This window comes from Heloderma suspectum, chromosome 7, assembly GCF_057233095.1.
Source record: "Heloderma suspectum isolate Gila_16-S chromosome 7, 16-S_ref, whole genome shotgun sequence".
In the NCBI taxonomy this organism is placed as follows: Eukaryota; Metazoa; Chordata; class Lepidosauria; order Squamata; family Helodermatidae; genus Heloderma; species Heloderma suspectum.
Window position 1 is genome coordinate 105,068,231 of NC_139464.1, and position 24,075 is coordinate 105,092,305.

Here is a 24,075-nt window from a genome sequence, read left to right on the forward strand (position 1 = left end):
TCATTTAGTTGTTGAAAAGAGGTATTTATGAACTGTATCCATTCTTGTATGAGAATATTCACTATTCGCTATTATCATGAAGAAAGATTTTTGAACTGTATACTTGCATGGTAGAGGTAAATTGCTTATGTTTAGTATCATTATTTCTTGAAAAGGCACATTCTCGAACTGTGCTGATTCTTGTATGGTAGATGTCACACCACCTCACATTCCTGAGATAGCTAACTGCATATAATCTTTTGAGATTCTGTGTTAGCAGCATTGCTATGCCTATGTTCACTCTAACCTTGTTACATAGATTTTCTTGCATTTAATTATATTGGACGTTACCACACTTGGTTGTATTTTCAAGCTATGAATGGTCCTATGTCAACTTGAGACCTTGTGCTTTCACTTGCAACAGCAAATATAGTTTGGTGAATATTTATGTATATTTTCAGTACATAGGAAAGGAAAGGTTCCTCTTGTGCGAGCACTGAGTCATTACTGACCCCTAGAGGGGCACTGTTTTTCCTCAGCGTTTTCCTGGCAGACTGTATAGTGGGGTGGTTTGCCATTGCCTTCCTCAGTTCCCCCAGCAAGCTGGGTACTCATTTTACCGACCTCGGGAGGTTGGAGGGCTGAGTTGACCTGAGCCAGCTACCTGAAAACCAGCTTCCGCTGGGATCAAACTCAGGTTGTGGGGAGAGTTTCGGTTGCATTACTGCCACCTACCACTCTGTGCCACATGAGGCTCTTTAAGTATATAAGACAGATTTTTATCCTGAGTTTAAAAAAAATAAGACAGCATGTGATGTCTTATTTAGAACTTCATTAAAACTGTGGCAGAGAATTCCATAGATCCTTGACTCAAAGTTTAAAAAAGGGAACATAGGTGGGATACATTGTTTCATTGCAGGTTCCAATACATTACTGTTTTAGGTAGTTATTAAAAACATTGAGAAGGCATTTGGTTAATTTTTTAAATAGCCCTTGGCTTTTTCCTTAAAGTGAATTGCTGTTCTTATAAGCTTGTTGTTTATTAATAATGGGCTTTTAAGATTGTTTTAAATTTTAAATATTGCTGACTTTGTCTGTTTGACTCCTTGAGTTCCCTCTCAGGCAAATAGGTAGGATATAAGCCTTTTAAATAAAACAAAATAACCAAATAAAGCTTTCAGAAGGTAGCAGTGGAACATCTGAGAGTTGACCACACCTTTATTTAAAAATAAATAAATCTGGATATGTCTCCTAATTGTACTTCAAAGCAAATTTTAAAAACTTACATTTCTTTTGTTCATTCAGATTTTTTAAAATGTGTAAAAAGACCAAATTCTTAATCATTTCAGCTACAGAGAAAGGATTCCCAAAAATTCTTGAAGAGACCAAAGAAAGCTTCTGATAGATTAATATTCTTTTAATTGAATGAAGTATAAAAAAATAAAGTCCCTAAAGCAGAGCAAAAGATGCAGCTCCTAGTGCAGCAATTTTATAAATTACAGTTGCATTCAAAATGTGCCAGAGGCAAAAACAAACAGGAAGGAAGAAGATAGTGCGGGGAAAAAAGCATAAAGATGGATTACATGATGAAATGCCAAATAGTAAACTTCCACTGAGGGCTGTTTCAGGCAGCTAGAAGCCCCCATAATGGTCAAGGCAGTGGCATGATGGTGCACTCATGACATGGCCAAGATTTGCACAGTTGCAGCAGTTTCAAAAGGGGCTATTGCACAAGTCAGGAGGGAACATATACACTGACGGGGTTTGAATTGGCTGTGAATGACCAGGGAAAACATCCTTGGGCCGTGGTCCCAATGAAAAGGTCAACTCAAGTGTGTGGCAATGGTTTAAAAAGACAAACCCCATCCATCACTTAAAATTATTATGAAAATAAAATGACCAGCATCATATTGCTTTTACATAAATCTATGGTACACCTACATCTGGAATACCATTGAGGCTGTCGCCATCTCCAAAACAGTATCACAGAGATGGAAAAGGCACATGAAAGAAAAACTATGGATGCAATCCTATGTATGTTTAGACAGAAAAAAAAGTCCTACAACTCCCAGCCCATGCTGGCTGGGACACACTGGGAGTTATAGGACTGTTTTCTGTTAAACATTCATAGCATTGTACCCTAAAACAATCCGAAGGTTGAAGAATCTTCCCTAAAAAAAAAAAAAAAAAGTTTTAGTTTTAGTTTAGAAAATAGTTCACAGTGGATGAAACTAGAAAAGACATTGGGAGACTCTCCCCTCCAAGGGGCCTACAAATCTCTCCAGAGCAGTGTGGGGGAGTGAAGTTGCGCCTTTCCTCCTGCCTGATTTTTCTGTTAAAAATTGGGCCTGCCCAGCTGAACTTAAGAACATGCTTAAGAAAGCCAAAGGCTGATCTGGTCCAGCATTTTGTTCACACAGCGGCCACAGGTGCCCATGGCAAGCGTTCCCCAGAAACTGGATTTTTTCCAGCACCTTTTCCTTCTCTATGGGTGCAGAAAAGGGTTTTCCTCCATGGGAAAAAGATACAGGGTTTGTGTCTCTTTTCTGCCACAGGACCAATTGCCCTATAGGCCATGGCAGAGGCCTCTGGGGTCACTTACCATTTTCCAACCAGAGGGCAGCTGCCAGATAGGAAACAGCCCCTGTTACTTTCAGTCTAGTGAATGGAGGACGCATGTAGAGGGAGCGTGGGAGGAGATGTGGTCTGTGGACTGCTAGTTAGCTTAGCCACCCCTGTCTACAATAAACATCTCAAATGCAGTATCTTAGAACTCACCTTCCCTCACAAAGCTGCTATAGACAAATATGTTTGTGGTACTTTAAAAATATGGGGAAAGCACAGAACTTACACTGGCGATATTTACTGTGCCCTTTCCTGACATTTCAATGGAAGCTGTTGTCCAGAGGGTGCCCACCTTTTTGAATGGCCAGCGTTATTAATTGTTGCACCCGTACAAGCTCCTTATCTTTATTTGTCATTTTAACAGAGCCTCCATCCCATTTTTCCTCTTGCTATAATAAGCATTTCATCTGAAATGGAAAGGAGGATAACATAGTGGAATTTGAAAGGGGACTGGGGTGGGTGGGTGAGAAACTGTTATGCACTGGCTTGTAGGTTATTCAGAACTTGGTTTAAAGGTTTCATTTGTCATTTTTAACACAGCCTTCATCCCATCTTTCCTCTCATTGCTACAATAAGCATTTCATCTGAAATTGAAATGAAGATACAATAGTGGAATTTGAAAAGGGGGGGGGAGAAACCGTCACGCACTGGTTCTTTTTTCCCTTCTACAGAGCCTGCTTTCCCCGTCTTTCCTCTCAATGTTATGATGAGCATTTTATTCAAATTGAAACCCTGAAGCAATATTTAACAAAGATACCGAGAGATTCAGAGGAGGCTGGCAGGGGGCTGTGAATCTATTCTGGGTTTCAGTCAGAACCAGTGAGAACTCTAAAGGAGCTATTCAAGGTGCTGAATCTATTTGGGGGCTAGGGTTCAGCACCTTGGATAGCTCCTTTAGAGTTCTGACTGGAGAGACTATAAACCATTGGTACACAGACAGTTCTGAACTTGATTTAAAGGCCTCTTGTGTGCTTTAAGTATTGTGTTAAGTATTTTAAAAAAAATCTACAATTCATGCAGTTTTGTTCACCTCAGTAAATGTTTAAAATTGAAGTGCATAAGCTGCCCTATACAGGGAAGTGTGAGAATGCACAATTCTAGAAATCCTTTCAGACAGAAAGCATCAATGTTATGAGGCAAGCTATGAAAACTAGGATTTACCTTCTTGCCAGGGGTGTTATAGAGAATGAGGGAAAGCACCACTACCCCTATATTTCAGACGACATCTGATTATTCCTCTGATCAACTTGTTGGTTCTACACGCTGATGGTACAATCAGTTTACTCAGAAGTAAGCACCACTGAATTCAATAGGACTTCCAGGTAATTGTGTTTAGTAGGATGGCAGACTGAGTGGCAATATTGTATGTATTAAGTATGCTGAAGTCACAGTCCTTTCACTTCTAAAAATAGGTGCCTATCCTGTGTTGGTAATGTTGCAATAGTTGATATGAAGTATAAAACACTCACAACCGCTCCTAAAATATGATGCTTTTTGGCATTTTAACCTTGAATGGATTCAGGAACAGGACTTTGTACCTTGCTGAACCTTATCTTCCCTCAAATATTTTGCCCTCCCCTTCCTGATATTTGAAATGGCTCCCCTGAGTTCTTGTGGAGGCGTAGGCTTACTCGAAGTGCCGATTGTAATATATGTCATATTTGTGTGAGAACATGCACTTTCTGATACATAAACTCCCTGACTTTAAAGTTACCCTATTTAAACAAGGCTTAGAGGGAGGCTTGTGACTTTGGCAAGCTGAAATCTATTAGCAAAGTTGATACTGTTGGACTTGGACCTAACAAGGATTGGGAGTAGATTTCTCATTACAGAAAATATTTGTCCCACTCAAAGTATTGATACTGCCTTTCTCCCTATGTAGATGAATAATTACTCCTCACTAGCTGGGCATTTTCTGGTTGTTGCAAGACTTTAATTGGCTCTAGAGAACTAGCATAGCATAGTAGCACTTGCCTACCAAAGCTCATGCCAGAATAAATACATTGGTCTTCATTGTGTCAAGAGTCTCCATTGTTTCATCTGTAAGCCTAACATCATAGCCATGATTTCACCAGATGGTCTTAGACCAGCCTTCTCCAACCTGGCTCCCTCCAGGTTTGTTGGAAAACAACTCCCATAATTCCCAAAGGCTATGCTGGTAGGGAATGATGGGAATTGTAGTCCAACACATCTGGAGGGAGCCATGTTGGAGAAGGCTGGTCTAAGGCCATCTGGTGAAATCATGGCTGATATGATATTAGGCTGATATGATATTATTCTGTCAGTCTCAGTCCTCTTCCCTCCAACTGTAACATGGGTTTAATAATATTGGCCCATCCTACAGAAAAAGGGTTACTGAGATAATCTTTTTGAATCCCTGTGATTGGTACATATACAAGTGCTATCTGTTTTCTCCTTTTCTCTTTATTGTGCTGAACTCTCTCTTCTTGTTCTGTATACACACCTACCACGTTTCTAGACTGCCTCATGAATCTGACAAAGTGGGCTCTATCTGGCCTGCATAAGCTTATGACACATTATATTTTTTCATCTTTAAGGTGCCATACGACTTATTATTTTGACAACTTGAGTGGGAAGGAGAGGAACTGGGAAGGGGAGGAGGTATTAAGGGTGGTACCCCCCCTAATTATCACCAAGGAAAAGATCTTCATGTTTTTACTCCTCAACCAGCACTGCCTTCTATTTTTATAATGGCAGGCTTACATTAGCATGTATTTGCTAAAAATAAGCATAATTCAAATGCAGTTCATTACGTACTGCATTAGAGTAAAGACTTAATTTGCGGGTCCCAGTCAAGAAGAAAGTGTTTTAAAAGGCAAATTGTTTTATGCAAATATTCACTCCATGTGTCAAGCTCACAATCTTATGGGCTGAGATGTGGACTGGTTTCTCAATGCCATCAAGACTAACTACATGCTTGTAGCTGAGAGGAAATTCTAGTCAAAAGCATTGCTTTATGTGCTGCACTGGTTTTCCACATTCCTTCCCTCATGGAACCTTTTCTGCATTGACCCGTCTGCTGCAGAAGAAATGTTCATCTGCCATGGGATTCCAGGATACATTCCCAGTTTGCACCAGGTGCCAGAGAGCTCTGTTAAGCCTAGCCATCGTCCCAACCTGACTGAGAGTGGACTCGGGAATGGACCCAACATCCCTCTGTACATGGCACTGGAAGTTCAGGAAGCTGGCATTCGGATAAGTAGTATGTCATTACAGATCTTCCCATTAAGGAACCTCTTGATAAGCTTCTGAGGAACTCCGGCATTTCCCAAAGAGAGTTTGAAAATCACTGATGCACTGCGTTATGACATTTATGAAAGAATCATATTCATTTATGGAAACACAGCATAAATTAATAATAACACACTTCTACACTATTGGAATCAGTATGGCGGAACAGCTACAGAATGGTGGAAAAACAAGCACTTCTGGGGGTGATTTTTAGGCTGTGAGTATTCAAACATAGTGCACACTTGTACAATTATTTTCAACATCTTGATGGGAGTTGAGAGCCTCAGACAGATCTTTCTGTCCTCAGTTGTCCTATTGACACGGAATGGGGCGTAATTCTTGAAAACTGTTGAAGTAAACAAGGGTGGAAGCATTTGGGCAAATTTGGGCAATGTGGCAGTAAACCTGCTAATCTTCAGATGATACAGAAACAGCCCAGGTACAGAAACAGCCCAGGTACAGAAACAGCCCAAGTTAGCTATCTTCTCACAAAAACATGGAGGCCATTTTGTACTAGTTTGTCAAGTCTGAAAACACTTGCTCTGAGTCCTTAATAAATTAGAAAAGGTTACTTCATTATTTGTAGGATTTGGGGGAGCAGTCATTCCAGATTCTATGACCATTGGCCAGTAGGTGATTTCATTTGCATTGGGGCGCACATGCCTATAGGCATCTTGAACATGGCCCAAATGATCTTGTGTTTATGGCTGACATAGCTAACTAGGGCCTCTTCTGTGCTGTCTGAAAGTCTACAAAGAGATGCCTGCCTTGGGCTTCTTGTCCCAGTCACACACCATTGAGCCATGCCAAATGTTAGCACCATATAGCGACAGTACTAGAGCTTATTGCTCCAGGAGATGCTTAATGAGCTTCCAATAGCTGATGACAAACATGCAGCAAAGTTACATTTTCCTCCACCAGAGGGCAGCTATACCCATACTCATAAGATCTACTAAAACATTGTTCTAAGAAACCAAGTTTCTGTAATGGAACTATATTCACAGTCTAACATTTCCACTTGTGTTTCTCAGGTGAAGCATTCAAGAGCAGATAAAGACCCTGACTGCGGTTTGAAGTGTGTAGTTATGAAGTCTATTCAAATTTCTCCACAAAATCACATTTACCAATCTCATGACTGTCACTTTTATATTTAATTCAACTCCAGCACAGATGCAACATTTAAAATTCACCCTTAATTTATTTAACCTCACCTATCATATGGAAAATGCTTCTGATGTGTCACAATCATATGCATAATACAACATTTTTCTTTCTCGAAATAAACTTATCAGCAATCATATGGCCCAGGTCCTGTTTAGGAATGATTTTTTCTTGGAGGGCCAATTTGAGAGAAGGTGGTGAATTAAACTGGCAATGTGAATTGAACTGGCAATTAAAGCAAGCAATGTAGCCATAGAGGCCACTTCTGCTTCTGCAATTGCAATGGGGAGGAACGGACAGCCCCTCCCAGGACCCCCCCAGCTGCAGTCTCCTAGCCTTGATCCTGACAAAAGCAAGCACAAATAATGAAGGTGCTGGCAATTTTGCACTAGCAGCTACAGATTTATCTAAAATCCTGGAAAGCAGTAGAAGGAGATTGTTGGGTGGGAATGGCAAAAAAACCCTAATCCTGATTACAAATATTCCAATAGGAGACTTGAGAATATACCAGAAGATATTTAATTCGTTGCCTTGTCAGGTGAAGCTGTCTAAACTAAAACACAGCGGTTTTCTATTTTGGGCTCTAGGCCCATTATTTGCAAATTACTTATTTCTGCAGGGTTCCTATTGACCTATTACAGAGTAAACAGTTTGATGAGGATAGCCTAAAGCAAGGTAGCCAATTTTCCCCCTGCGCAAGCAGCAAATTAGCAGGTGAAGCTTACCTACTGTTCATTGTATGCAGGTGAATAGTGTGCTGTGTACCTGTTACAGACATAGGGAGCCCCACAAGAAAAAGAGTTTGGAACTATAGGCAAAGCCCTCCATCCTGAAGCCCCTAATTCCAGTCCAATTTAGTGAATGGAATTAAGTGTTAGGAATGAACCACAAATATTTATCTGCTTACTGATAAATTTGGACCAAAGGGCAAGACAACAAGCTGAAAGCATGTGCATGATTGCTGGCCAACTACACAATTTCCTTGTTCTCCCTCCCCTCCCCTACCCCAACCAGGCAAAGTGAACCCCACTACTACCACTACTTAGCTTAATGTGATGGCAGAGCAGGGAATGCCATTCCAGGGACCAGAACACAGCCTTCTGTGGGCTCCATTCTGCCAACAGACTGCAGTGCCAGCTGCCCAGCCCTACTGTAGACCAGAGGTGGGCAGAAGGAAAATCTTCAGATTTCTGGACTTCCACTCCCAGAAGCCCCTGCCTGCTTGGCCAATTGTCAGGAATGCTGGGAGTTGAAGTCCAAAAAATCTGGAGATCTACTTTCTGCCTGCTCCTGCTGTAGGCAACACTGAGCTAGATTAACCTTCCCCCAACCTAGTGCTCTCAAGATGTTTTGGACTACAACTCCCTGGATTCTTTACCATTGGCCATGGTGGCCAGGCTTGATGGGAGGCGAAGTCCAACCAAATCTGGAGGGCACCAGGCTGGGGAAGGCTGAGCTAGATGGATAAACAGTTGCTTCAGAGCAATGCAGTTTTTAGCCTTGGTTTATTTCTTTGATTTTTCAATTTTGGCATGGAACAACAGATCAAATTCTTGCAGAATTTTTCCCTCTCTCTTTCTCTCTGCTAAAAACCAGTATGTTGAGTGCTAACTGGGGCAGAATACAGGATTATGCACAGACTGGACAAGTGACATCCACTATTTATGAAGAGAAACCACATAAAAATGACTGAAGCAGACATATCTGTCAGGTGTATTCAGACAGTGGTTTTGTATGCTCGAGGTCAAGTGGGTAAGTGCTTATGCACTGAAAGTGTGGAATGTGAAAGTGGGGTTTGGGGAGAGGGGGAATGAGTACCCTGCTTTACTGAGGAGTGGTATATCGTATACCTCCTGTTGTACAGACATGTTGACTTGTACTGGCCCCACAAATGGGCAGAGAAAAGCCTTGGAGGAGCACTGGATGATATTGAGGGTGTGTGTACTACAGGGTGTATAATAGAGTAGCATAAGCTGCCGTCCAAAACTATGCAGCAGAGGCATCTTTATCGTGTTTTGCGCTTCTTTGAGGGAAGAAGCTTTTTTCCAGCTCATCGTTACGCATTTCCCTTCTAGGGCTTTTCAAAATCTTTGAGCTTCCCCGTGCTCCTTCACTCTCTTCTTTTATTCTCACAACACCACTCTCGCTAACCGCGGCAGTTCAATAGCTTATAATGTGACTTATTTCTGTCCAAAGAGTTCTTCTGAACTTGCAAAACGCAAAGTCCTGCAGGAACTAGCGGAGAGTTTCCTTCTGTTCCCATCAGACACATTACAGCTTCAGTCAGAACAGGAAAAACCCGCTTACAGTTACAGCTCCTATGGAAGAGGGGCAGTTGGTCCTTTTTACATCGCTGCAAAACTATATTGCCAGTAATTAGCTGTCCTGTTCAGAAATTCATATGGTTCGTTAATCTCCTTAAAACAGAGTTTAATGTCTATAAAACCTGCTCTGTAAACCAACTTAGCCTGGAATCTCAATTGCAGGAAAGGTTGATGTCGAATTCAAAAAGAAACGTTGTGCATATCAATGAGTTCATCTTGACAGGACTGAATACATTTCAAGTAATAAGGAAAAGCAATTTCCACCCTGCTGAATAGCTCGGCTTAAACCTCATAGGAAGTTAGTCTAGAAAAATCATGTGCAAATACCTTAACCAGTTAGATAGTAATTTAAAAAGCTAATAAATCATAGTCACAACTACGAACCAAGAGAATTAAGTGTTAACACAATCTCCTCAATTACCTTGTGGGAATTCTGGATTTGCCTGCTTTAATTTTAGAATCAGAGGTTTGTATCCAATATTGGTCTAACTTAAAACTCATTTATTTCAATAGATCTTATTCTAAGTGGGACTAACAATGGGTACAACCCCATATAAGGGTTGTAGGGGGTGGCTCAAGAATTCATGGCAACCATGCAACTATCCCAATTAGTATCTGGCCCCACTCACTGAGCAGGGCACACTCTGGAGTGGGTAGGCTGATTAAAATGGTCTTCCCAGGAGACTGATGAATCTGGATGGTTTTCTGATGGCTCTTGGGGATTTCCCTGTCACCTTGGCAGGCGATTCTGTCAAAGCCCTGGTTGATCTCTGGAATGGAGAAATGGTCCAGACAGTTGTCACGATTGCTCCTAAGCATCCTCTCCCACGGACTGCAGCCAAATGAGCCCCCTGGTTTTCCAGGGCACTGCAGGGTGTTCTTGGTGACTGCTCCACACATTTGAACTTTTTTCCTCTTGAAGAGTTGTAAAAAACTGAATGTCTTTTGGAAGTAATTTAAGACTTTGTTCAGATATTCCCTAAAGAAATTTATTTCCTAAAGGTGGCTGGGGGCTGTGCTTGTGCAGGATTGGAGATTTTAGAATCAGATAAGACTGGATTTTAATAGAATTCTGGAGAAATGCTTGATATTTTCTTTTTAACTGCATTGTTACTAGACCCAAGCCTTTGGAGTGACATGAGAAAGACAGAAAAAGCCAGTTCTGAGAGTTGTTATTCTGGTCCTACAGAGCTTTTGTTTCTGGGCAAGCTGGTGTACAATTACATTTCTGAAGTCTTCAAGCTTTTAAAACCAGCCACTAACAGATTTTGATTGACATTTAAAATGGGTATTGGGGTCATCAGCCACAGGACCACAGACCTTGAGAGAGCTGGTCTTTGAGCTAATGCTTCACTTTGGTAAACCAAAGGCCTTCATGGGCAAGTAGCTTTAAAGGCTTGGTCTTTGCCTTGGTCCCTCTCCACATGGAGCTCATGGATTCTGTTCTTCACAACTTGGGTGCTTCCAGAATTGGCTTCTATTGTGCAATCTCCACATCTGAATTGTAACCCTCCTGTATTTTCCCACCTCTTCTTCCCACCTTGTTCTTACCCCCCCAAAAGTGGAGGAGGGAATGCCAGAACAGCTGGACAATGTTTCCCCCCTATTTTTTCCATTTCACCCCATTTTTTCCCAAATTGTTTTTTCCCCCATTGGTAGAGCTAGGAGCCCTTCATCTGGAAGCATCCCTTGCCTTAGCCTTCCAATGCCTTCTGAAAACCAAATGAAACCGCTTCACCTTACTCTTGGCCTGAAAACTGAATGAAACCAGTGTACCTGTCCCCTGGTCTGACCCTAAAAGAGGGGAACATATGGTAAACTGCTCTGAGAATTCTATTAAAGGGCACCATATACTTTCTCAAAATAAATAAATAAATAAATAAATAGGAGACTGCCAATGGTCCAAACGTTTCAGTATTGTCTACAGACACTACAATGTAGACTCTGTGCTGACTGGCATTGGCTCTCTGGATTTCATGCAGTGGCCTTTCTCAACCCTACCTGGAGGTGCCAGGGGTTGAACATGTGACATGTAAAGCAGGTACTCTATCACTGAGCTGCAGCCCTCCGGTACCTAAATTATAATCCTAAATGATCTATATATTAAGCAGAACAAGGTGATAGAATTCTAGAGGCAGGTGAAATGATGCTCTCCCGTGCAAAAAACACTCTGCATATAGTTAATCAGGATGCCAGAAACAGCTGGTGTAAGGCTGAGATCCAACTCAATGGGACTTACTCCTGAGCAGATAGATAGATAGATAGATAGATAGGACATATATAGCTTACAAGCAGAGGACAGTGTACAAGCAGTCCAGAACTACAACCTGGAGTGCACAATCCTATGTTGACAGGCTCTGAAGTCAGGGTACCCTAACGCCGTATCCTAATGCAAGGTGGCCAGAGCACAGAGGCAATCATCACCTCCATGGTCTGGCCACCTGGCATTTTTGCTAGATGGGTGATTTCACCCACCGGAACATTTTTCCAGAGCATTAAATAGGCATATGCTGTAGATGGAGCTGTAATTTCATAACAAAACAAAATTCAACTCTAATTTTACTGAGTGCATTAAAAATTATGGAGTTCAAGATGGTCAGCATGCAGATTCTGTACACTGTAATTCTGGGCTAGGAAAAAAAGTTTCAACATGGCATCTCAAACACCAATTTGAAATGTAAGTTCAGTGAAAGTCATGTGTCGATTTTTGACAAGCTCTAATTATGCAGATACTTGTCAGTCAATTCAGTTTTATGGTTTATAACACCAGATCATTATAATATAACAGAGAAAAAGTATCTGGTGTATTATAAAAATAAAAGTGAACAAGTTACAACATAGATAAGAGAAAACAATTAACAAATCCAAAACTAACACACTTAACCTAAACATAAAATTCCATAATACTGGTTTCCAGTTTTTAGAGAAGTGGCTGTTAGCCAAACCAAGGATAAAACATATGAGGCTAGGGTTTTTTTTTTAACAATCAAATGTCTCTGGTGCAGCCTTTCACATCTGCCTTATAAAATCTGGTGCATACCTTAGCAAGTGCCATTAAGAAAGTAGCAATTCCTCTGAAAATCTTAATGTCCTTATTGAAAAAGAAAAAGTCTATCTCCTGGCAAATTGACCAGTTTGTTCCATTTTTTTAGCAAGTCAACAAGATATTTTTCTCCAAAAGGTTCTTGTGTCATTGAACAATTAAATAAATAATGAGGAAGGTCCTTGACCTCATCTGATCCACAATTACAAAAGCATAACTGCATCCGCCCCCACCAATTCTTTTTTGCTCCACCAACCCTTCCGCAAGCGGTGGGTCCTGCCAATTCCGTTGTGCAAGCAGGACCCACCGCTTATGCAAGGGAGATTTAGCGCTTCCTGGGAGAAGCGCCAAAGCGAGCAAAAAAGCTTGTTTCTGGAACAAGGCAGATTGGCGGAGCTCTTTTATGAGAGCTCTGCTGACCTGCCTTGTTCCAGAAACAAGGATTTCCTCTTGTTTTGGGTTGCCCCAGAAGCCCCGAATCACTGTTGCATGAGCAGTGGGGGCAGCTTCTGCAGTAGACCTGGTGGGGTGGAAGAGAGTTGGTGGGGGTGTAAGCTCCATTGGCTTCTACTCAAGGACCGTGGAGGGCATTAACTGAAATGCAGCAAGAGTCTGTTCCTTTTTCAAACCGAATTTTTAAATATGAAATAAATAATCTTCTGGTCCTGCGATATATTTAAATAGATGATACCAATGAGATATCTTTACAGCCTGAAGAGAAGCAAAATCTTCCTGCAAAAACACATCATTAGTGCATCATTTAAATTCCTTTTAGCTAGAACATAATCTCTCTGAAGTAAACCTCTGAATAGCCAAATTTGTGTGGTAAACACACTGTTTTCTGATACCAAATTTTTCCCCTTGATGGACTAAAGCCCAATTGTTGTTGCTCTGGCATTCCTTTGAGTTTTAACCAATAATTAAATGTCATTTGACAGATCTTCATAATCCAAGCCTTAGATCCAGTTTCTAACCATAGGTACTGTGTAAGGGTACATCTGAGGATCCCCAAGATGGTTCTTAAAATTCTGTTCCGAATGCAATCTAACTCATCTGAGACTTGAAAACCTACATGTCTGATCCATACAGTATTTGAGGCAGAATATTTAATTTTATAAAATGTAGATACTAGTGGAAGTGATAAATTCTGAGAAGGTTTAATCCCCTGCTCCCGGTTCCCTGAAGAGCCAGTGTGGTGCAACGATTAGAGTGTTGGCCTGGGATGTGGGAAACCCAGGTTCAAGTACCCATTTGGCCATGAAGTTCACTGGGTGAGTTTGGTCCAGTCACTGAGCTGGTTTTGCACAATCACTGCAGCTCTCTGTGGCTTATTGTGATGTCCAAACCTATTGAGGGTGGGTTGTTGCCATGGTTAACAAACCACTCACAATATTTTTGGGTTGGGGGTGGTGATTTGGTAACCATGGCAACAACCCACCCTGTTCCGGGTTCGGACATCACGATAAGCCACAGCAACCCTCTGTTGTGACTTGAATACTCATAATGGCACGTGCTGCAACCCACCATGACCATGGTGGGCTGGGGCAATCATGAATCAGTGAATCAGGCCACTGACTCTCAGTGTAACCCAGTTCACAGGATTATTGTGATGATAAAATGGAGAGGAGATCATGGACACCACCTTGGGCTCCTCAGAGGAAAAGTCAGGATCATCATCATGGTGATCACTCGTGACCGAGTAAGATTGTCTTCCAAGAGTAGAGTCTTAACAGTGGGTCTGTAGGTGGCTGTGAAGGCCAATTCTGGATCCACACAGCCTCCCGCAGTAAGGACGTAGGTTTCCAGGTGGAAGGCGATCACGGTGAGCGTTTGCTTGACATGCCTTCCGTTGAGCTCGTTTCTCCCTTTCGCCCTGTACTCATGCTTCTTCAAAGTCCATAGTGCCTTTAATATAGGCTGACCTCCAGCTGGAATGCGCTCATGGGTTAGAGCTTCCCAGTTCTCAATGCTTATGTTACATTTCTTTAGATTAGCTTTGAGAACATCTTTAAATCTCTTTTGCTGTCCACCAATATTCCGTTTTCCATTTGTAAGTCAGGAATAAAGTAGCTGCTTTGGGAGATGATGATCAGGCATTCGAACAACATGGCCGGTCCAGCGAAGTTGATGTTGGAGAATCATTGTTTCAGTGCTGGTGATCTTTGCTTCTTCCAGTACGCTGGAAGAATTTGCAGAAATTCTGCAAGTAATTTGCAGAATTTTTCGGAGGCAGCGCTGATGGAATCTTTCGAGAAGTTGGAAGTGGCGTTTATAGATGGTCCATGTTTCACAGGTGTACAGCAAGGTCGGTAGTACAATGGCTTTGTAAACAAGCATTTTAGTCTCCCTGCGAATGTCCTGATCCTTGAACACTCTACGCTTCATTCGGGAGAATGCTACACTCGCAGAGCTCAGGCTATGCTGAATTTCAGTGTCGATGTCAGCTTTTGTGGAGAGATGGCTGCCAAGATAAGAAAAGTGACCAACATTTTCCAGCATCACACCGTTAAGCTGGATTGATGGAGCTATAGAGGGATTGGTTTGTGCTTGCTGGTAAAGCACTTTGGTTTTTTTGATGCTAAGTGAGAGGCCGAGCTTTTCATATGCTTCTGCAAAGATGTTTAGGATAGTTTGGAGATCTTCCTCTGAATGTGCACGGATTATGTTATCAGCATATTGAAGTTCTTTGACAGAGGTTGTAATTACCTTACTTTTTGCTTTCGGCCTACTGAGATTAAAAACTTTTCCATCTGTTCGATATATGATTTCTACACCAGTGGGAAGTTTCCTTTCAACAAGGTGTAGAATCATAGTGATAAAGATAACAAATAAGGTTGGAGCAATGACGCATCCCTGTTTAACGCCTGATCCCACTTTAAATGGATAATTTTGAGAGTCATTGTTATCCAAAATTGTTGCCGTCATGGAGGAACTGCAAGATGTTCACAAATTTATTAGGGCATCCAGTTTTCAGAAGGATGGTCCAGAGAGCAGTTTGGTTTACAGTGTTGAAGGCCTTAGTCAGATCAATAAATGCCATGTACAAAGGTTGGTTTTGCTCCCTGCATTTTTTCTTTGAGCTGTCGTGCAGTGAAGATCATATCCACTGTCTCCCTGGAGGGGCAGAAGCCATTTTGGGATTCAGGGAGGATATCTTCTGAGATAGATAGAAGGCAGTCTGCAAGAATCCTTGCCAGGATTTTGCCTACCGAAACTAGAAGGGAGATGCCTCGATAGTTTCCACGATCTGTTCTATTGCCCTTTTTGAAGAGAGTGATAATTATGGCATCCCTGTAGTCTGCTGGGATCTTCTCCCTCATCCAGATTTTTTCGATGAGCTTGTGAAGCTGTTGTGTAGCTCCAGGCCCACCTTCTTTAAAAACTTCAGGGATCCTATCAGGTCCACTAGCTTTGTTATTTTTCATTTGGTTGATGGCTTTACTGACTTCCTCCAAACTAGGGGATACTGCAAGCTCATCTCTGGTTTGTTTTTGTGGAATTTGCGAGAAGACCTCATCAGCCACAATAGAGTTACAGTTAAGGAGGTTGTGATAATACTCTTTCCAATGCAGTGCAATAGACTCTTTGTCCTTTAGAAGTTTGGCACCATCTATTGAGTGTAGGGGGTTTGTACCATGATTTGTTGGTCCGAAGATTGCCTTTGTGGCATTAAAGAAGCCCCGTGCATCATGGACATCTGCAAGATGCTGGATTTCTTGAGCTTTCTTTATCCACCAGGTGTTCTTAAGTTCTCTAGTTCTTCTTTGGACCTCAGCCTTTGCACTGGCGTATATTTTTTTCTTAGCAGCACAGTTGATGTCTTTTTGCCATATTTGGAAGGCTTTCCTTTTCTTATCAATAATATGTTCAATCTCCCTATCATTCTCATCAAACCAATCCTGATGTTTCTTAGTTTGGTATCCGATAGTTTGTTCACAGGCTGTGATAATGGAGGTCTTCAGTTTATTCCAGTGTTCCTCGACATTTTCAGGGGGTTCCATAGATAGATGTTCCTTGAGAGTTGTTTGAAAGCAGGCTCGCTTAATAGGATCTTGAAGGGCTTGGGTGTTGATTTTACGTCTTAGTTTTCTTCCTTGGAGCCTACATTGAGGGACAATCTTAATGGCCATCATAGAATGAATTAATTGGTGGTCTGTCCAGCAGTCGTCAGCTCTCGTCATGGCTCTAGTGAGAAGTACATCACAATGATCTCTGGCACGGACAATTACATAGTCTAAGAGATGCCAGTGCTTTGACCGTGGATGCTTCCATGATGTTTTAAATTTATTTTTCTGGCGAAAGAGTGTGATGGTAATAACAAGATTATGCTCTGCACATTTAGTCAGAAGTAAAATTCCATTTGCCGACTCCTTCTTTCCCAATGATCCCTGGCCACAAATCAAAATCACGCCCAACTCTTGCACTGAAGATGGTGTCCAGCTGGGAGTAAATTTTTTCTTTGATGTCTTCATCAGCATTTAATGTTGGTGCTTAGGCACTTAAAATAGTTGCTTGCTGGTTTGAGCGAGTTTTATTTGAAGGGTTGAGAGTCGTTCGTTAATGCCAGTAGGAACTTCTGACAAGAGCTTCATAAGATCATTTTTAATAGCAAAGCCTACTCCATGTATTCGTCGTTCTTGTTCAGGCAGTCCTTTCCAGAAGAAGGTATAACCTCCTTTTTCTTCCTTGCTGGATTAAAATAAGCTTTGTGGGGGGTGGGGGGGGGTGGAGGTGGGTGGCTCTGATGCCTGTTGGGTGGTAAATCCACTCAGGGTTTCAGTCAGAACCAGTCAGAACTCTAAAGAGTTCTCTAAGAGTTCTGACTAGTTCTGACTGAAACCTGGAGCAGATTCACCACCCCACTGACATCAGAGCCACCAGCCTCCACTGATGGGGTGTGATGGCTTAACCGCATACTGTGTTAAATACCAACATGGCTTAATCACATTAAATAACAACATTGCTGGTTTAAATAAACTTTACCTGACTAAGCAGCCATAGTTTTATTGACAATATCTGATTTTAAAGGTTTTAATCTTGTATTTCTTCTTCTTCTTCTCCTTCCCCTTTCATTGTTCACCACTTGGATATTTTATTGGACGTAGAGCGTTATATAAATTGTGTAAATAAATGAAAATATGTAGCATGTATCTGATCCTCACATTTTGTTTACCTTAGTGTAAGTGAGTGGGGGGCAGGGGGGACTGATCTGGATGGGAACTACCATGTGCAAGGAGGGGAAATTTAAACCTTCCCACCCAGCCACTTCCCCCACCCCCAAATTCATCCACCCCCACCACCATGGAGACTAAAAGATGAAAAAACCTCCAGTGGCGTCACTGGAGGTTTTTCCTTCCTTAACATAATTTTTGTGGTTAGAAAAAAGATGGAGGAATCCATGAAAAAACATGGGTACTGGAGGGGGGGAGGTTTACAAATTAAAGACAACGTCATCTGGACTCCTCCTAGAATTGTGTTTGGGGCAGGGTGACTGCAAAATAAAAGCCTCTTTTGGAGCCACCCAAGATTTTGACACTCAGATAATCCGACTTTTAGTATATGGCAAGCAAGCCAACTAATTTTGATTGTGCAAAAGACTTTCACAGTTCAAAGTTTAGTAGGTCGAAGACTGAATAATACAGCTCTCTGCACTAAAGAAGGAACAGATTACACTGGCTGCTACAGAACTTTTCTCCTCACACTGTATCTACTTTAGGTTTTGTTGCAGAATTGAGATCCAAGCCCTACACAAAGAACTTTTCCCTTCCTGCTTTTCTGGTACGTAATCTCTAGGTGGCACTGTGCTGTAGTGGAATATTGCAATTACACAAGTAGAAAAATACCTTTTCTTTCACTTTCAGAAATAATATTTCATTTTCCCTGCTCTAAACCCCCCGCCCCCCGGAAAGTTCTCTTAAAAAACAGAAGTGAAACTGGAGGATTATGCTGTTGAGTAAAAAATCCATAAACAACCATGAACAAGGAATCATGAGTGCACAATAAATGCCTCATGTAGAAATGCTCAGAGTTAGATGGCTGGTTCCTCTGATGAGTGATGGGGTGATGGTTCCCAAGGAGAGATCGCAGCTTTGTATCCAGAAGGTCCAAACTTCAATTCCTAACATCTCCAGTTAAAAGGCTCTCCAGTAACAAGGATGAGATATCTCTGCCTGAGAGCTTGGAGAGCTCTGGCCAGTCAGGGAGTACACAATACTAGGATATACCAACCAATAGTCTGACTAAACAGAAGGCAGCTTCATATGTTCATACTGGTAAAGTAAGCCTGGTAGACGAAGCAACAGCTGAGAGGGTAGCCCAGAGGTGCCCTACTATTACGCACGGCAAGGCAGCTGATTTTAGGCATCGTGATAGGGCAGCAAATGTTATTTAATTTCCCATTATTGCATTACTTCCAGGGGGAGGGAGACAAGCCTGTGGAAGTTTCTGATTCAGGTGCCAAAATAACAAGCTGGTGTTGGGTATTACGCATCTTGACTTGGAAATGGGCGCAGCACACCATTTGCTGGTCTGCCACAGGCATCGAAATGTTCCTCGACTAGCCCCCCACCCCCCAAGTGTCTGCATGAGTGCAGACTTGATTTGACCCAAATAATAAGCCAACACTTTGGGCAAATTATCACCTGCAAGCATACATCACTCAGGATGCTTCCAGATGGATGGCTCCTACGAAGACCAATCAAAAGACGCTGTTCAGCCATTCCAACTTTTTCCCCCTCAATTGATTTTTTGTGGAAAGAAAAGAGACAAAAGAAGTAGCAAGAAAACACTGGAAGATTATAAATGGAAGCCGAAGATGTCTAGATGCCCCCGCCCCCGGTAACATTCTGTGACCGAAACAGGGCAATTGCACAATAAAAGCCCCCTCTGGCAGCTTCCACAAGTGTCTCATCATTTCTTGACATGCTGCTGAATTTGTGAACTGCTTTTACTGAAAAGTCCTGTGATTGACATGATGCCTGGTAAAAGCTCCACCAGGAAGGTTCGATCTATGATGGCTGATTCACCTGTCTGAGTCATCAAGGAATGGGCTTATATGAGTGACTTCATCCTTTAAGCAAGGGTGTTCACATTTCATGTACCCATCCCTCCGTTGCTGTGTCATTCTGTAAGAAACTACTGCCCACGGTTGACCAGGGTCATTTACAGGTCAGTGTGAAGGCAATATGATCAGGGGCACTGGCCTTTTTCAGGCTAAACTGGCCAGTGGCCCCGTTGTATCCAGCTTCAGCCTGGGCTGCTCTCGTTTCTTGCTGGAAATGCCTTTTGTTGACTTTCCCACTAGCCTTTTCCAAATGTCTTCCAAAACACCAATAAGAGTTCTTAACCCTCTTAGGATTTTTTTTACTCTGCGCTTCCTGATAAGACGCTGAGTAGCATGACCACTGAGGAAGTAGAAGTTTGGTCCTTTGCAGCATTTTCCCCACCCCCGAGAGACACTTATTGGAAAACTAGATAAAAATACGGCCAACTTTTGCAAAGTAAGTGATTTCATTTTTAAACCTTTTAGCTGGAGCATTATATACAGCAATTCAAAGGGATTTTGCAGGGAATACGGGACTGCCCCATTAAGAAGAATCTGATTAGATGACACAGTTGCATTTTGAGCTCTTATCACAATGGATTCTGTTGCAATGGGTACAAGTACCTGTTTTTATTCCATGTAGTCCCTAATATATTAAACAAATTGGATCTGCAATGAAACACTGTCATCTATCCTCACTCCCTTCAGGATACAACCCTCTATAGTGCAGGGTGGGGAGTTCTCCCCCTCCCCAACAATCCTGATTTCCATCAGGGCTTACTATAGGCTGTTAGGGGCTTCAGTAGGGCAATTCTCTCATCCCCCACCCTACATCCAGTTTCATCCCGCGCCCTCAAACGTCCTTGTCAATCCATTTTTGGTTTTAAAATCCTATTTCTTTTAATTTACAAACTTCTGTACGCCTACATATGTAGGAGTCCTCCAATGTTGAAGAAATCATTCCCATATTTTTGGTGGTCCCATTTTATTTCCAAAATGATAAGCCGGGGTCCCCAACACGGCACCCGCGGTCACCAGCAAAAATACCATTTTTTTAATATACGTATACGGATGTGTGTGTGTGTGTATGTATGTGTGTGTGTGTGTGTGTGTATATATATATATATATATATATATATATAGCCATAGCAATGAATACATATGAAATGCCTCTATATGAAAATACAACTTTCTAGCAATTATACATAGCCTCGTTCTTTCTCTCCCCCCACCCCTTTCCTCACTATTTGTCTCCCTTTCCCATCCCTAGCTGCCTTCTTTCTCTCCTGTCCTAGCCTTGCTCTTTCTCTCCCACTCACCCCTTTATCACACTGTTTCTCTTGACTCCCACCCCTAGCCTCGCTATTTCTCTCCTCCCTTCCCCTCTCTGTTTATTCCCCCTCCTAGGTTCTAGCCTCTCTCTTTCTCATCCCTCTGTCCTTTTGCTGCGCTGTTTCCCCCTCCCTTCCAGCCTCTAGCCTCACTATTTCTCCCCCCACATCTCTTTTGACTATCCAGGCCCCCATGGCAGCCATTATGTGACTAGCCACATCCTCCATAGAAGCCATTTTTGTAGTGGTGCCCACAAAACTTTATCAAATTCCCAGATGCACCAATAGCTCAAAAAGGTTGAGGGACCTCTGTAATATACAATCAACCACCCAAGCTTGCTATTAGAGATAATGATTTTTATACAATAGTGGGTATTACCTGTAAATGAGGCCTACTTTGGCTACGGCAATTCTGTTTGGGGCCTGGATTTCACACCTTTGTCGGTGTGTACTGAACTTTGAAAAAAAAAATGAATATTTTTGTATTTGGGGAGCAAGATCTATTGTGATAGGGTAATAATTTTCTGGTGCTCAAAGGGATTCATAGACATTAGTTGTAATCCTTACAACAACCTTGTAAGGTATGGTAGTATTATTACCTCATTACTACAGTTGGGGGATGAAGATGAGAAAGTGTGGCTTATATAAGGCTACCTTTTGAGTTCATGGCAGAGGTGAAATCCAAATTGGGGCCAATTCATGGCTTAGCCACTACAAAACACAGCTTTGAAACAGCCACTCATCTCTTCAGCTCAACCATGGTGCAGAAGAATCTCCCTTCCAGGTGACTAAGCCCGGAAGCTTTTATAAATTCACAGACCACTAAACTTAGTTTATGTATGGGATGCAGGCTGGTAAAATGTGTTGAGCACCAAGTTTTATGGACTTGCATGCAAGGCTGCCCTCACAAAGTGCATAGCTATAACACCAGGAGAAAAACTGCATTATAGGAAAGAACATATTTTGAAGTTCATATTTCAAATGTTCTTTGGCAGGGCATAGCCCCATAGAAGTAGCCTGATCATTTGGCTTACTCATTAGCATAACATGAATCCCATGTTCACTTAATGCAAAACAAACGTACCAGTCCCTAGGGTTACCACCTTGGAGACTTAATTTGGGTCAAGATCCCAATTCATTATAATGGGCAGCATGCCCAGAAGGAGGATTGCACCCTGGTTCTTCATGGAGTGATTCTGGTTAAGTATATTAAAATGCTTGCAACATACTCCTTGGCATCATACTCTGGAGAATCACCTTAACAAACCTCTGAGAAGTAATTCACTCCCATCTTTGCCTAGCTGAAGTGTGACCCTGCTTAATTCCAGTACTGTATCAGAAAATATTCTGTGTAGTAAGACAAAGCAATGATACTTTCCTTCAACCAAGAACCTGTTCAGGGACCTACAAGCTGCTATTCTACCACTTAACCAACAAGCTAATAAGGAAGCTAAATAATAATGAGGTCTAGAAGCATTTGTATACTGACTATCCAGTCTGAAGAAGAGTGTTGGGAAACTCAAAAGCTTGCTCGTTACTTAGTTCTTTTCAGTTCGCCCTAATAAAAGGTACTACGCTGCTGTTGCTTTTAGAGCTCAAAAAAGTCTTCCCAGCTTCTCCTGAACTCCCACTGTCAATGTTTTGCACCATCCATACAATTCCCCAAGTCTTTTACAATCTCCCTCAAATTCTCACCAGTTCTCCTATAGAGAAATATCCTTTCATCACTGGGGTAGTAAAGTCCTTCATGCAGGTAATTTAGTACTTCATTCAGGTTTTTTTTTTTAAGGGTCTCAGAGAACACTTGAAAACCATCTCTCACCTTGATAAGCTCCTACAAAGAAATATTTCCACCACCTGGCATACTGACCCTGAACTTATTATATGTTTGCAAGTTCCACTGAAAGAAGTGTCTACGTGTCTGTATTTAAAGCATTTATATCCTTCCTTAATCTTTTTTTAAACCCTCAAGGTAGCGTATGACAAGATTAAACTTATTTATTTATTAAATTTCTTAATCGCCCATCTGGCCGGTCACCCGGCCACTCTCGGCGATGTACAGTAGTACAATTTAAAACAGTAACATTGCACATTAAACATTATTTAAAAGTACCCTAACCCACCCCAAATGCCTGCCTGAATAACCAAGTTTTCAGTGTGTGGCGGAAGCTCATTAAAGGGGGCATGGCGGAGTTCCCTAGGGAGGGAGTTCCACAGAGTGGGGGCCACCAAAGAGAAGGCCCTCTCCCTCGTCCTGACCAGCCTAGCTGTCCTGGCTGATGGGACAGAGAGAAGGCCATCCGAGGCCTTGTTGAGTGGCCTGTCTCGTGTTGCTGGAGGTGCTCCTTAAAATAGGCTGGGCCGGAACCATATAGGGTTTTAAAGGTCAAAACCAACACCTTGAATTTGGCCTGGAAAACAACAGGTAGCCAGTGCAACTCCTTCAGCACCAGGGTGATGTGATCATGCCGGTGGCTGCCTTTAATCAACGCACAAAAACAAAACAAAATCCAAGCTAAAAGATTAAGCCATTAAAAGACAGCAGAAAAATAGAATGTACAAAAATCCAGGGATTAAAACAATCAGTGGATGGAGAGGTCAAAATCCTGTCAAAATGAAAAGATTTTCGGAAGTCAGCAAAGTGAACCTCCCTGGGCAGGGAGTTCCACAGCCTAGATGATGCCACAAAGGTTCACTTTTAAAATTAATTTTAGAATCTGGGTGCAAATCAAAGTAATTCTCCTTCTAAAAACCTCATGCAGTTTGCTCACATGCCTCCCCAGGATGTAATTTGGACCCTAGATTCCCAATGTGTAAAAGTGGCAAAGATATTTGAGGGATCTTTGGGAGTTCCGGGTCCGATGGTGGGTCACTCTCTTTATGTAAAGTATGTGGCAGATTTGTGATATATCAGCTAGAAAGGTGCATTAACAATATACTCTGTGCATCTGGCAAGATGCAAAAATAAACCTAGGTGCTGTGTATGTGAACGGAGCTGATGACTATGTTGCAGAAAAAGATGTGCTATGGTGTCAGGAGCAGAGTGACCTGGATGGTTCTGTTGAGCTTTGGAAGCTGCTCTGGGGTATATCTGTTGAGTCAGTTTTGTGACTCCAGTGAAACAAGGCCCTGCTTCCCCAAAGAAGAATCCAACCCAGTCTCCTTAAAGCAGTTCTTATGCCAATTCTTTAAGATCCTCTTTATTGCAGGATAAGACAAAAACAATCATTCCTCTGTTTGAACAAACACCGGGGACTTTCAAAGGCAATCATAATTCAGTGCTTTTGTACTAAGACTGTGGTAAAGTAGCACCGAGGA

General features: G+C 42.0%; 1 protein-coding gene across 1 annotated transcript in view; it reads right to left on the reverse strand.

The window, feature by feature from the left end:
- LHFPL3 (LHFPL tetraspan subfamily member 3) overlaps positions 1-24,075 on the reverse strand; it is a 347,715-nt gene that overhangs the window by 26,088 nt on the left and 297,552 nt on the right. The gene's annotated exons all lie outside the window — the stretch shown is intronic.